The following is a 12,092-nucleotide window of genomic DNA, read 5'->3' on the forward strand; positions in this document are numbered from 1 at the left end:
AAGTCTCTCTCTCATCATTGATGTTTCTAGCTCTCCCCCCGTCTCCTTTCCTCTCTGAAATCAATAAAAATATTAAAAGTTTAAAAAAAATTCAAAATACAGTTTCTCCTATCTTACCATCATAAAGTTAAAAAATCATAAACCACCATAAGCCAGGAACCATCTGTAATTTGAAATGTAGCCAAGGAACCATGACAAATAACTAAAAATCAAAGTTCTCCTTCAATTTTTAATGCTGTACACCAACAAAAAAACATATATTCAGTCATTCTATCTTCTTAAATAGCATTTCATGTTACAGTGACAAATAAGACTGTATAAACTATTGAGAAAGTAATTATCACTATTTTATTTACCCACAATACCGTATTGAAGTTTCCAAAGATCTCTGTCTCCACTGCTATACATTTTATAAAAAAGAAATGACACTGGAATGAACTCTAAGCTAGAAACTATCCCTTACAGAATTAGTAAAATAATTCGTGTTATTGCAATTGCCCTTGTCCAAAAAAATCTGCTAAGGTAAGAATTAATAAAACAGCCAAATTCTCCATCTTTTACTCAGAGGAATAAAAATTAATCCATTATGTATCCACTGCATCTCAAGGGAAGTTTTGTGATATTTTTATATTTTACTGAATTACTTAAAAGTTTTGTGATGCAAATGAAAATAGTGATTTTAACTGGCAATAAAAATAATATTTCAACAATGGAAAAATCAGCTAATAATTAATTATACTAATTAGGATTAAGAAACTATGGCACTTGAACAAATATTTTAGAGTCTGGTATAAAAATCATTATTAAAGGTCGCATTTTCCCTCTAGAAGTATTAATATAAGTAATTGAACAATGGAACGTGCACTGTTGTTAAATAGGTCTCACGTAGCTGCTCCTTTTCTGAGGCACAGATGGATAAAAACACAAATTTTCATAAACTTTCTGATCCCAAGAAAGCTATTTATTTTTGGATGGTAGAAAGAGTTTTCAGATTTAAAAAGAAATTCAGGTACCTTCAGAATACCTGAATTTCCTCCTAACCTTCACCCCATATTTTCCACCCAATCTTTAGGCCTCATATTTGCTACTATAATTGCAATAAAAGACTTGAGCCATCACAGCCCAACAGACATACTTGTAGGTCTGAGAAGTTTCTAGAATCTGTGACTTTGTAGGTCTGAGAAGCTTTTAGAATCTATAACCGAAAGTGTAAAGAAGCTACTATTTCCCCAAAAATATCTTGCATGTTCATGTCACAGTCACTAACATTTCACCATAAGAGATTTTATTTTTGGGTTCTAAAAAAATAATGTTGTTCTTAATGAACAAAAATATTTACTGAGCACTTACTGAGTGATATTAAGTGGCTGTTATGTGCCCTACCAGTTATAGGAGCTTATAAGAGGGGCTTGCTGTCATCAAAGACAAACAGTCTAGCTGGGAAAACATGGAAACTAGAGCCCAAAGCAAATGTCATTGTATTGGTCTGTATGATTTCTTGGAATGTCTGCCAGAAGAGAAAAGACACCATGGAATACAGAGAACTCTGGAGAGCAAAGAGTGTGTAAAGTGATGCAGTGGTTCTCAACCTTCTGGCCCTTTAAATACAGTTCCTCATGTTGTGACCCAACCATAAAATTATTTTTGTTGCTGCTTCATAACTGTAATGTTGCTACTATTATGAATCGTAATGTAAATATCTGATATGCAGGATGGTCTTAGGCGACCCCGGTGAAAGGGTCGTTCGACCGCCAAAGCGGTCACGACCCACAGGTTGAGAACCTCTGATGTAAGGGATGTGCAAAAAATGACTCTTGTATAATTCTGCCTAAGGCCAGAACTGCCACTGACCATAGCACACAGTGGCCCAGCAGTCAGAATGATTCAGCTAGGAGGGTCAAATCTCAACAGACAGGTTTCTCTTTTGAAAGATGTGCTGCCCATGTCTCAACAGCCTCTGATCTTTTTCTTACCTTCCATGTCTCTCCACACAACCCCCCTGCCCCCGCCATGTATTCACACTTCGAGAAGTAGAGGAGGGAATAAAATTCAAATAAGGCAAGTTTTGGGAGAAAGCAATGAATGTTTAGGTGGTCTCAAAGGACCATGGGATAGAGCCAATTGGTGGAAAAGTCTTGTATGGATCCAAATATTAGATTTCTTTTAGGGTGTTCTGAGTCCATCCACGATCAAAAGAGGTACCTGCAACCTACTCTCGTCTTATACCCCTGGGAGTACAGAGTAAATGAATTTCATTGCAAAAAAGAAGTTGTTTGAGACAGGTAGGGATATGAAGTAAAGATGACCCCCCACTCCCACCCCGGGGCAGTTACACAGGTGCTCTTTATGCCAGGTCTAATATCATTGGCCACTTCAATGTTCCTGCACCTGGAGAGGCAATTCCCTAAGATTGTTCATAAGTCTTTGTGGCTAGAACTCAATCCTGGGCTCATAATTTAGTATAAAAATAAAAGAAAACAATGCCTTAGTCTGTAGAAATTTAATAATGTGTTACATTTAAAGATAATCTTAAAATAAAAACACAGCCCTCGTTGTGGGTTCACCCCTTCTCTTTTTAATGATGCTATAAACTTAAATAGAAAAAGTGCTCACCCTAGCTGCAAGATATGAAATGGGGGGAGTCAGAGAATCCTGTAAATACATTTTAAAATGTGTTTCTAAAACAGGTTCCCCAGTTTATGGGTTGATTTTACCAGCCTTAGGCTTGTTGATTTACAGATCAGCTTTGAGCAATCCCAGGACCGGCCTCTGACTTGGCTCTGCTTTCCCAAGTGAAGGGGCTCCAACTGCAGGTGGGAGATGCCAATAATGATTCATGAGGGAGTCGACATGGGGTGCAGATTGATAGTAAAAGTAGGTCCCTAAATTAGAAAGTACTGAAAGCCCCAAATTATGGCTTCAAAGAAGGCTGATAAATGTATTCATTCATTTCCTTTGGTCTTGCAGACATAAGAGACTTTATGGTCAACAAGTCATGGGTATTACAAAGCCTGGTCTCTCTGTCTCCCACTGAATCAGTCAATGTCTTCATTGTAATACCTTTCTCCCTAGATAGCATCTACATTCATCATTTCTTTCTCTGTTCATCATCTATGTAGGTTAGTGACTACTATGCAGAGCCATCAGAGAGTGGCTGTTTTCCACTCTAAGTTAGGAATGAGAAAATGACAGAAAGGATCAATGATTGATATGCTCCCCACCTGTACCTCCCACCCTAACCACAAATGAAATACAGAGCTCATGTCTTTTGAAGAGAATTAACAGTAACTTTCCCCAGGGCCTTCCCTCTTTGCCTGTTTGAAATACCCTTTCTTCCCTCTGCTCAACTCTATTTTCTTCCTTCTGCTCAAAACCTCACTCAACCACCTGGCCCAAAGTGAACGAATGCCTCCTTCAAATTCTCACACCATGATCAGCTCTCCAACCACTTCACATCCTCCACAAGTTACTGGATGTTATAGATATGGGTCATTTTAAATGGATGGATTTCTAGGCCTCCGATATTTCAGTTGGCAAAAGATTTACCTAAGGAGCATAGTATAAATGTAGATGTCTATGAACTTAGTAGGGTGGAATTTAGGATTACACATTTTTAATCTGTTTCCCTAGTATTCTGGTATAACTGGTCCAAGAATCACACTTTGAGAAACACTATCCTAGACACACACACACACACACACACACACACACACACACACAAAATTATCCTTGGAATTTTCTCACACCATTAGCAAACAAGTAAAAAAAATGAAACACTTTCATAACATCCACTTTAAAATCCACTTTAATTACTAGTATCATGAATATTTCTAACACAGTTTTTAAGGTCTTTGCCTCCGTACCCCATTCAAATCAATCTCTATTCATTAAACCTGGTTATTCTCTAATTGAATCCAAAACATGGAAACTTTTGTCTTTAGAATAAACCAGAAGCTTCTAGAAAGGAGAAAGCTTTTTTCCTATCCCTAAAGACTGAAAGAAAATGAGAGAAAAATATTCTGATCACAGACTTTCTTCCCCTTTCTCAAAAATCATTATAGAATTATAAGAAAGATTATGGGATTTAGTAAAAGACCACTCTTATTCTACTTAATAGACATGCAAAATGCCAGCATGTAAAGTTTTGGTACGCAGATTAAAATGTGAATCAATCTACCCTAAAAGAAAAACTCTAAGACCTGCTGGGGGATACACTCATGTTCCCCGATGTCTGATTCCATTGAGGAGGACCCCACTGGACAGCACTCCTGACAGCTGTCTTCTGCTCACTCACACTTCTCCTTTGGAGAAGACCTTGAGCACTTCCATTGGACCTGCCACGTGTAGAGAGGGTCTGTTCCACTCTCCATGTGCCATGAGTTGAATGGGGCAGGTCCTTCTATATTGGGAGGTTGGAGGTCACCCAACTGCCCCACAGTGCCTGGGTCCAGGTAGCTGGATGCTTTGGTCAAGAATGATGTGGGAGCAAGGCCATTCAGCCACATATCAGAAGCCACTTCTCCATTCTTATCAGTAGTAAGGCCCCAGACTCTGTCATATTTCTCAACCAGAGAATGAAAGAAACAGGTGAGAAAGGAAAGACAACCAAGAGAGGTCAAGCCCTTACTGTGGTACCTACAAACAATAATTACTAAGCATTTCCTAATGTCCCAGGCTGGATGTTGGGTGCTCTGTCTCTTGACTTCTGTAGCATTATTCACCTGATAAGTAGTAGAAATGTTCTGGTTACATGTCCATTTTCCTGTGTAAACTGTAGCCCCTTCAGGACGTGAACTAGATATTTACATTTCTATCCTCAGAAATTAGGATATAGCCTGGAATCTGTACTGTCACACAGGGCCCCAAGTTTGGTCTAATGCTTTATGTTGCCATTTGAGTTTCTTAATACTTTTTGAACTAGGGGCTCCACATTTTTATTTTGCAACAGGTCTTGCAAATTATCTATACAGTCCTGGTTGAAGTGGATGCTCAGCATTGCATTTTTATATAAAAGACAATTCAGGTTAAAGGACTGCCCCCTGTCTCTGCCGTTTGCTATCTATGTGACTTTTCTGAACTTGTTGGGAAGTTTTGAACCTTTATTTCTTCATGACCCATTGGGTCAGTTGAATGTCCAGGATGATTACAAACAAGGGTTTTCTTAAAAGTGGTGAGTTAAGGAAGCTTTTCATTTCTAAAACTGGAATAATTGTAGTTAGAATGAAAATGAAATTAGGCACTCTATGTTAACTGCTTGCTATAGTGCCTGACACATAATAAAGACTCAATAAATATTCAATACTCCACTTACTATGATTACTATCACTACTAATACAACCACTTCTACAACAAACAAAAAAAGTCAACTATATACCAAGGAGAGGGTGATGACATGGGCATAGAATGGACATCTTCAGGAATGTTCTGTGTTTGTTTGGGTCCTAGATCCCAAACTTTCCTCTGCTAGCTTTTAAGAAACCTCCAAAAGAATTGAAATTACCATTTCAGCTTTTAAAAAAAAAACAAGAGACAGCAGAGATCATTTGCAATTCCAAGAACGAGCAATCATCATTAAATGAAATCTGTCAGATTTCTGATGGGGAAGTACAGAAAATCCCTGTCCACCAGTCTGCACTCCTCTGCCCCATTTCACAAGTGACCATTTATGTTCTCATCTTTATTTCATCTAAGGAAAAAGGGAGAGAGGCGTCTTTCACAAGCCACTGGTGCCATGGGGAGGGGCGGGAGATAGACTTTCCTAGGGAGGTGGTAAAAATCAGACAGCAAGCTCTGTGAGGTGATCTACACCCCTGTTATTTAGATGCAACTCTTTTCTTGGTAATTTAGTCTCTCTTTTCATAGCTCTTTTTAAAAATTTCAATATGTTTAATTGCCAGAGGAGACATGTCATTGGAAGTAGGTTTTCTTAGAATGTTCTCAATTTTTCCCTTCCCTGCTGAGTGTCTTACACTTTTCTGAACTTGTTGGGAAGTTTTGAACCTCTATTTCTTCATGACCCATTGGGTCAGTTGAATGTCCAGGATGATTACAAACAAGGGTTTTCTTAAAAGTGGTGAGTTAAGGAAGCTTTTAATTATTTCTTTCATAGTTTTAGAAGAGAAGTGGATGCCAAATGTATATGTCATAAGTCTTTGGAGGCTAACACTTAAATAACTTTTGAGTTTATGTCACACCACATTAAATATTGGTTCTAAGTGTAATGTATCCTTAATCTAGACTTAGTTTATCTGCATTCCTCCTCAGCCCCCTAACCTCCAATCACTGACAATGTTTAGAAAGAATGTAGGCAAAGGGCACTCAACTATTCCCAGTAATCTCCAGTTCTTTCCTTATGAGAAATCTATAACTAAATCCTATTTCCATACAGTTTACATTTTTCTATCCTCTCTCATCAATAATTCCTAAAGCAAGATAGCAAGAGCAATAGGACAAATCAAGCCCTACAGAAAGATGTTATCTGTTCATGACCAGCTCTTCTCTAGAAACAACTATTAACTTCGCCAAACTGACATTTCTCAACACTCAACATAATCTACATTTTAATTTTTCTCCTTCCTTGACTACATGCAAAAGCATCTGTCTCCCAATATTTGGATGCTCTGAATCTAGTAGGCATTTAGTTCATTATAGTTAATTATACTGTATAATTGAAAACATTTTTAGATCCTCTGTGATTTTAAGGCCTTTGTGAATAAAAATAGTTATGGGTGAGAGTAATACTATATTCTAGATACTGTTAAAAATGTACATCCCCCCATTACCAGGAGTCCAGAATATTCTTTAGATGCTGATCATGAATCTCAGTCCATAAAATATCTTTCTATAACTTCTTCGGGTAGGAAAAACTTAAGCCATCTATATAGGCCTATCATTCTCTCCCTGGAATTGTGTCTAATTTCCAAGAAGTTTTATGTGGTACAAAACCTAAGAGGGGTGTTATTTTATCAGAGTCATCACCTATGCATGGTGACATCTGTCCAGCTGTGCTGTTTCTGTCTGGTCTTTGACTCTATGTCCACATAGGTCACTGCTCAGTTGTTCTCCCTTCCAATTCACAAGGCTCCTCTATCTATGTCTGTGTGTTTTCAGTCTCTCTTTATGTCTGTCTGCCTGTATCTGATTATATCTGTCTGTCTATTTATGTCTTCTTTGCTAAAATCCATGCTTTCTGAGGCATGGGATCCTTGTGCTTCTCTTACAGAAGGATGGGCTACAGTAAACGCAGTGGGACTATTTATGGATCTGAGCCTCTCTTGGATGCATGGGAGTAACTATAAAGGTCCAGGGCACGTGGAAATTCTATGAGGCCATCTCAAGCCTATCAGCCTGGATACACTACATATTAGCCTCTCTACTTACCACCTCCCTAAGTTCTTCCTAAGAAAGGGAACCCAAGCCCACACTGCTCTCAGATAACCAAAACCAATTGGATTTCAGTTGTTCTTTTACTGTGAGCCCAGTAGAGAGAGTCATAAGTCTTTCTTTCTCAAAAACACACACTGAGTGGTCACTCTCTGCTTGCTCTTACTTTTTCCCCTGTTCCCCAGTCTAAGCACTCTTTGCCCATGTGTGTACTTGTGGGAGAATGCCATAGGAAACCTTCTTTATGCATCATAAGCTTTTTTCCAAATCTATTTATTTCCTCTGCATGAGGCTTTCCTTTCCCTGCAAGGACCTAGAGTTTTGAAACTCAAAGACAGGGGGAAAAATTGTTTCTCTCTTTCTGGTTTGTCATGCCTTCTTCCAAGTGGTTTAGAGCACCTAGCAGCTTCCTGAATGGGCATAGAAATCTCTAGAGCTGTGCTGTCCAATATGGTATCTACATGCCACATGAGGCCATTCAGTGCTTATAATGTGGCTATTACATATTGAGATGTGAAAAATGCATACTGAATTTCAAAGACTTAAAAAATATAAAATATCTTGTTAATTGTTCTTAGGTTAGTACCATGTTGAAATGATAAAATTTGGGGTATATATAATTAAATTAAAAATACTACTTGTGAAAGGCCACGGCCAGTGTGGCTTTCAGGGTCAAAGGCTTGAAGAAAGAGCTGACGTGCAAATTAAAACACAAGACAAGAAATAATAATTTTGAAATTATGGGGGGAAGCCTGGGAAAACTTAACTGTAGTAGTCAAGTTCCACTAGTCTTGGTTCCCATCTGCTTTTATTTACTAGAATACACAATTGCCTTTTAGAAATGCAAACAGACATATCAATGGTAATGTTTAGTAAACAGTAAGATTATCAGGTTTGGGGGAGTTTGTTTTAGGCCATTGAGTCAGCAGTAGGTAATAAAATGCAAACATTCACTCTGTGAATATTAAGGAGCCCAAATTCAGCCTTCTGAAGGACTTCTCACATTTATATTAATTACTGTTGATCTTGGTTTCCAGCAACTACTAAAATTAATTTAACTATTTCTTTTTACATTTTTAATGTGGCTACTTGAAAATTATAAAATATATGTGTGACTTGTATCTGTGGCTTACATTATATTTATATTGGACAGCACTGCTCTGGAAGAATAAGTAATGGGAACCAAATATAAATCAGTCAATATTTTAAAATAATCACACATCTGCATCATAGCCTACCCAAATTTTCTATTCAACAAACACTGAAATTCAACAATTCAACAATTATTAAATACTAGAGGCCCGGTGCACAAATTTGTGCAAGGCCGGCCGCCATCTTGGTTGGCAGTTAATTTGCATATCCTGCTGATTAGCCAATGGAAAGGGTGTCAGGGTTATGGTCAATTTGCTTGTTTCTCTTTTATTAGATAGGGTGTGTGTGTGTGTGTGTGTGTGTGTGTGTGTGTGTTATACACCACATCTGTGCAAGAAACTGGCAGAATAAAAATGAGTGATAAATATATTATCCTTTCTATTAAGGAATTCTCAACATGATAAGACAGACTCATGAGTATGTAATTAACTACCAAAGATGCCATCTGACAAGTTCAGAGTGGGGGCACTGTTCTTCTTTCTTGGCAAAGGAGAAGAGGTAAGAGAGACATTCCTCAGGTGATGCTCTCAAAGATGCACCAACCTTACTGGGGAGAGGGCATACCAGGTGGAGAGAAGCACTCAAAAGAGTCCACATGTTCAGGAGATAGTGAAAAACTTAGTGTAACTGAGGACAAGCTGGTCAGAAGAGAAGAGTCTGGAAACTTAGATTGGAATCAGATTACATAAGACCTTGAGTGCCTAGCTAAGGAAATTGAACTTAATCTCCTACCCTTTTACCCTTTATTTTCTACCTTCTGGGGACCCATTAAATACTTTCAAGCAGAAAAATAGCAGGGCTAGTTTGGAATTTTAGAAAGATAACTCTGGCAGAGAAGAGGGGAGGATAAACTAAAATGAGGAGAGACAAGAGGCTGGCAGATGGGTAGAGGATTTGGTTCTTATCACTAGATCTATGGGGACTTTGCAAGGAGCTGACTCCATAGCAGATCCATTTGACCCACTCATTGCTCATACTTAAAAATAAAGCTTAAAAGGTACTTTTCTCAAAATCCTAGTTAAAAACAGAACTTCTCCAGTCTTTAATTCAAGGCTAGCTTAACAACATTCTATTTCTGGTTGCTCATTAATCAAATGCTAAGGGTGGGGCGGGGGAGAGCTTTGTCTATTTCTAGAGAACATTTAGTCCACTTATAGCTTCAACTGGTTATATGCAGTTAACTCTTGAATTTATTAGTTGCATTTTCAGGGTTATATGAAAGAGCTAAGGGGAAGTGTGAGTCATGTATGAAACTGACTCCTCTACATGTTCTGGGGTGGTGAGCAGTATGTATTCTAGCTTCACCAGTCTAAAAGTGATCCAATCAGCTCATCGTTCCCCTTCAAATTGGCTTGTTCTCAACACAAGGCACAATGAAGGAGTAAAAGTCAGCCCTGTCCATTCTAGATAAACAACAGCCGATCAATACAGCTAGAAGAGAAAAGAGCCTAGCACTACATCTCAAATTCCATCTTTGACTTTATTGATAGATCACTTGATGAGTTTCGAGATGAATCTGGGAGAATACAGCAAGTTTTTAAAAAGTAGGATTCTTTTTGAATATGCTAATTTAATCATTGGGTAGATATGAATTTATTACCTGGAGTTAACTGAAAGGACTATTGACAGCTGTAGAATGAATCTGTCTAAAATAATGTTAAAAATCAGCAAAGAAAAACAAATTTTTTGACTCTTCCAATATGAGATGCCTCTTAGTTCTCCTGAAGTTAAATAACATCCATAATCATCCATCGGTACTACATTGCATCACTCTGCTACTCTAAGCACCCTATTGCTCTGACTTCTGAGTATATAGTTTAAATGATGTGACATGTTATGTAATAGCTGGCTCAACGTTTGAATTTTTTGCAGTAAATATTGCTGAACATTTTATAGTGTGGGTCTGGAGATTTTTGAGGCTAACCCTTGGATCCAGATTAGTCTGAATATTATTATATTGGGTGTGCTCAGATCTGCATTTAAAGAGGCTTTTTTACCTTGGCCAGGTGCCTCAGTTGGTCATCTTGTACACTAAGAAAGTTGCAGGTTCAATTCTCGGCATATGGGTTCGATTCCCTGTTGGGGTGCATTTGGGAGGCAAACAATTGATGTTTCTCTCTCTCTGAAATCAATAAACACATCCCTGGGTGAAGATTAAAATGGCTTTTCTCACCCAATTGCCTGCATTTACCTGGTCAGAGGAGTAAAAATGTTTGGTCTTCTAGCTCTTAGGCTCAAAGAAGAAAGAAAATAATTTAGAACAAATCTACAAAGATGATATCAGTAAGAAATAAGTGATCAAAAAAGCTAAACTTTTTAAATTAATGTGACCAAAATCCAAAAGCAAGTCCTATATATTTCTAGGTTAGTGGGCAATCATCAGTCACTACCTTGGTTTGCCTCACTTCCTCTCAGGAAAGGGAGATGTAAGCTATTCTGAAAGCAAATAAATACCCTGACATACTTTTGGAGGTAGCACATAAATCAAGAACAAACTTGCTCAAGTTGACCTAGACTTAAGAACTTTTGCAATTATATGGTGTGACTAAGTACCATAAGGAATCTAACTTGGAGCAGTGCAGCTATAGTAATTTAGCAAAATGATCAGGTTTGTTAGCAATAGTACAGGTCTTTATGTGAATCAGAAACATTCAGGGATAAGCAAACAAGACCTCTTGGCCCTAGCTGGTTTGGCTCAGTGGATATAGTGTTGGCCTGTGGACTGAAGATTCCCGGGTTCAATTCCAGTCAAGGGCATGTACCTTGGTTGCAGGCTCCTCCCAACCAGGGCACATGCAGGAGGCAACCAATTGATCGCACCAATGTTTCTTCCATCTTTCTCTATCTTCCACTCTCTCTAAAAATCAATGGAAAAATATCCTCGGGTGAGGATTAAAAAACAAAAAAAAGACCAACAAGACCTATTGCCTGATTTAATGCTAAGGAAATAGCTTTGCTTTCCTCTTTTGTTTTAAATGGATGATAATTTATTAATCAAAGGATATTCACTTATTCCAAATATTGTTCTTTGATACATTTTAGGTAGCCAAAGTTTTTAAAGATTTTTAAAAAGTAAATATTGATACCATTTTTATTTTAAAAATGAATGCTTAGTTTAAATCCTGGATAAAAAGTTTAGAGAGTCCCACATTGGACTATCAAGAATAACATAGGTTCTAAAACATATTTGCCAACGTCATATCTGATAAGGGCTTAATCTCCAAAATTTATAGGGAACTCACACAACTTAACAAAAGGAAGATAAACAATCCAATCAAAAAATGGGCAAAGGACCTAAATAGACACCTTGCAAAAGAGGACATTCAGAAAGTCAAGAGACATATGAAAACATGCTCAAAGTCACTAATCATCCGAGAGATGCAAATCAAAACAACAATGAGGTACCATCTCACACATGTCAGAATGGCTATCATCAACAAATCAACAAACGACACGTGCTGGAGAGGATGTGGAGAACAAGGAACACTAGTGCACTGCTGGTGGGAATGCAGACTGGTACAGCCACTGTGGAGAACAGTATGAAGTTTCCTCAAAGA

This window comes from Myotis davidii, unplaced genomic scaffold, assembly GCF_000327345.1.
Source record: "Myotis davidii unplaced genomic scaffold, ASM32734v1 scaffold535, whole genome shotgun sequence".
NCBI classification, from domain to species: Eukaryota; Metazoa; Chordata; class Mammalia; order Chiroptera; family Vespertilionidae; genus Myotis; species Myotis davidii.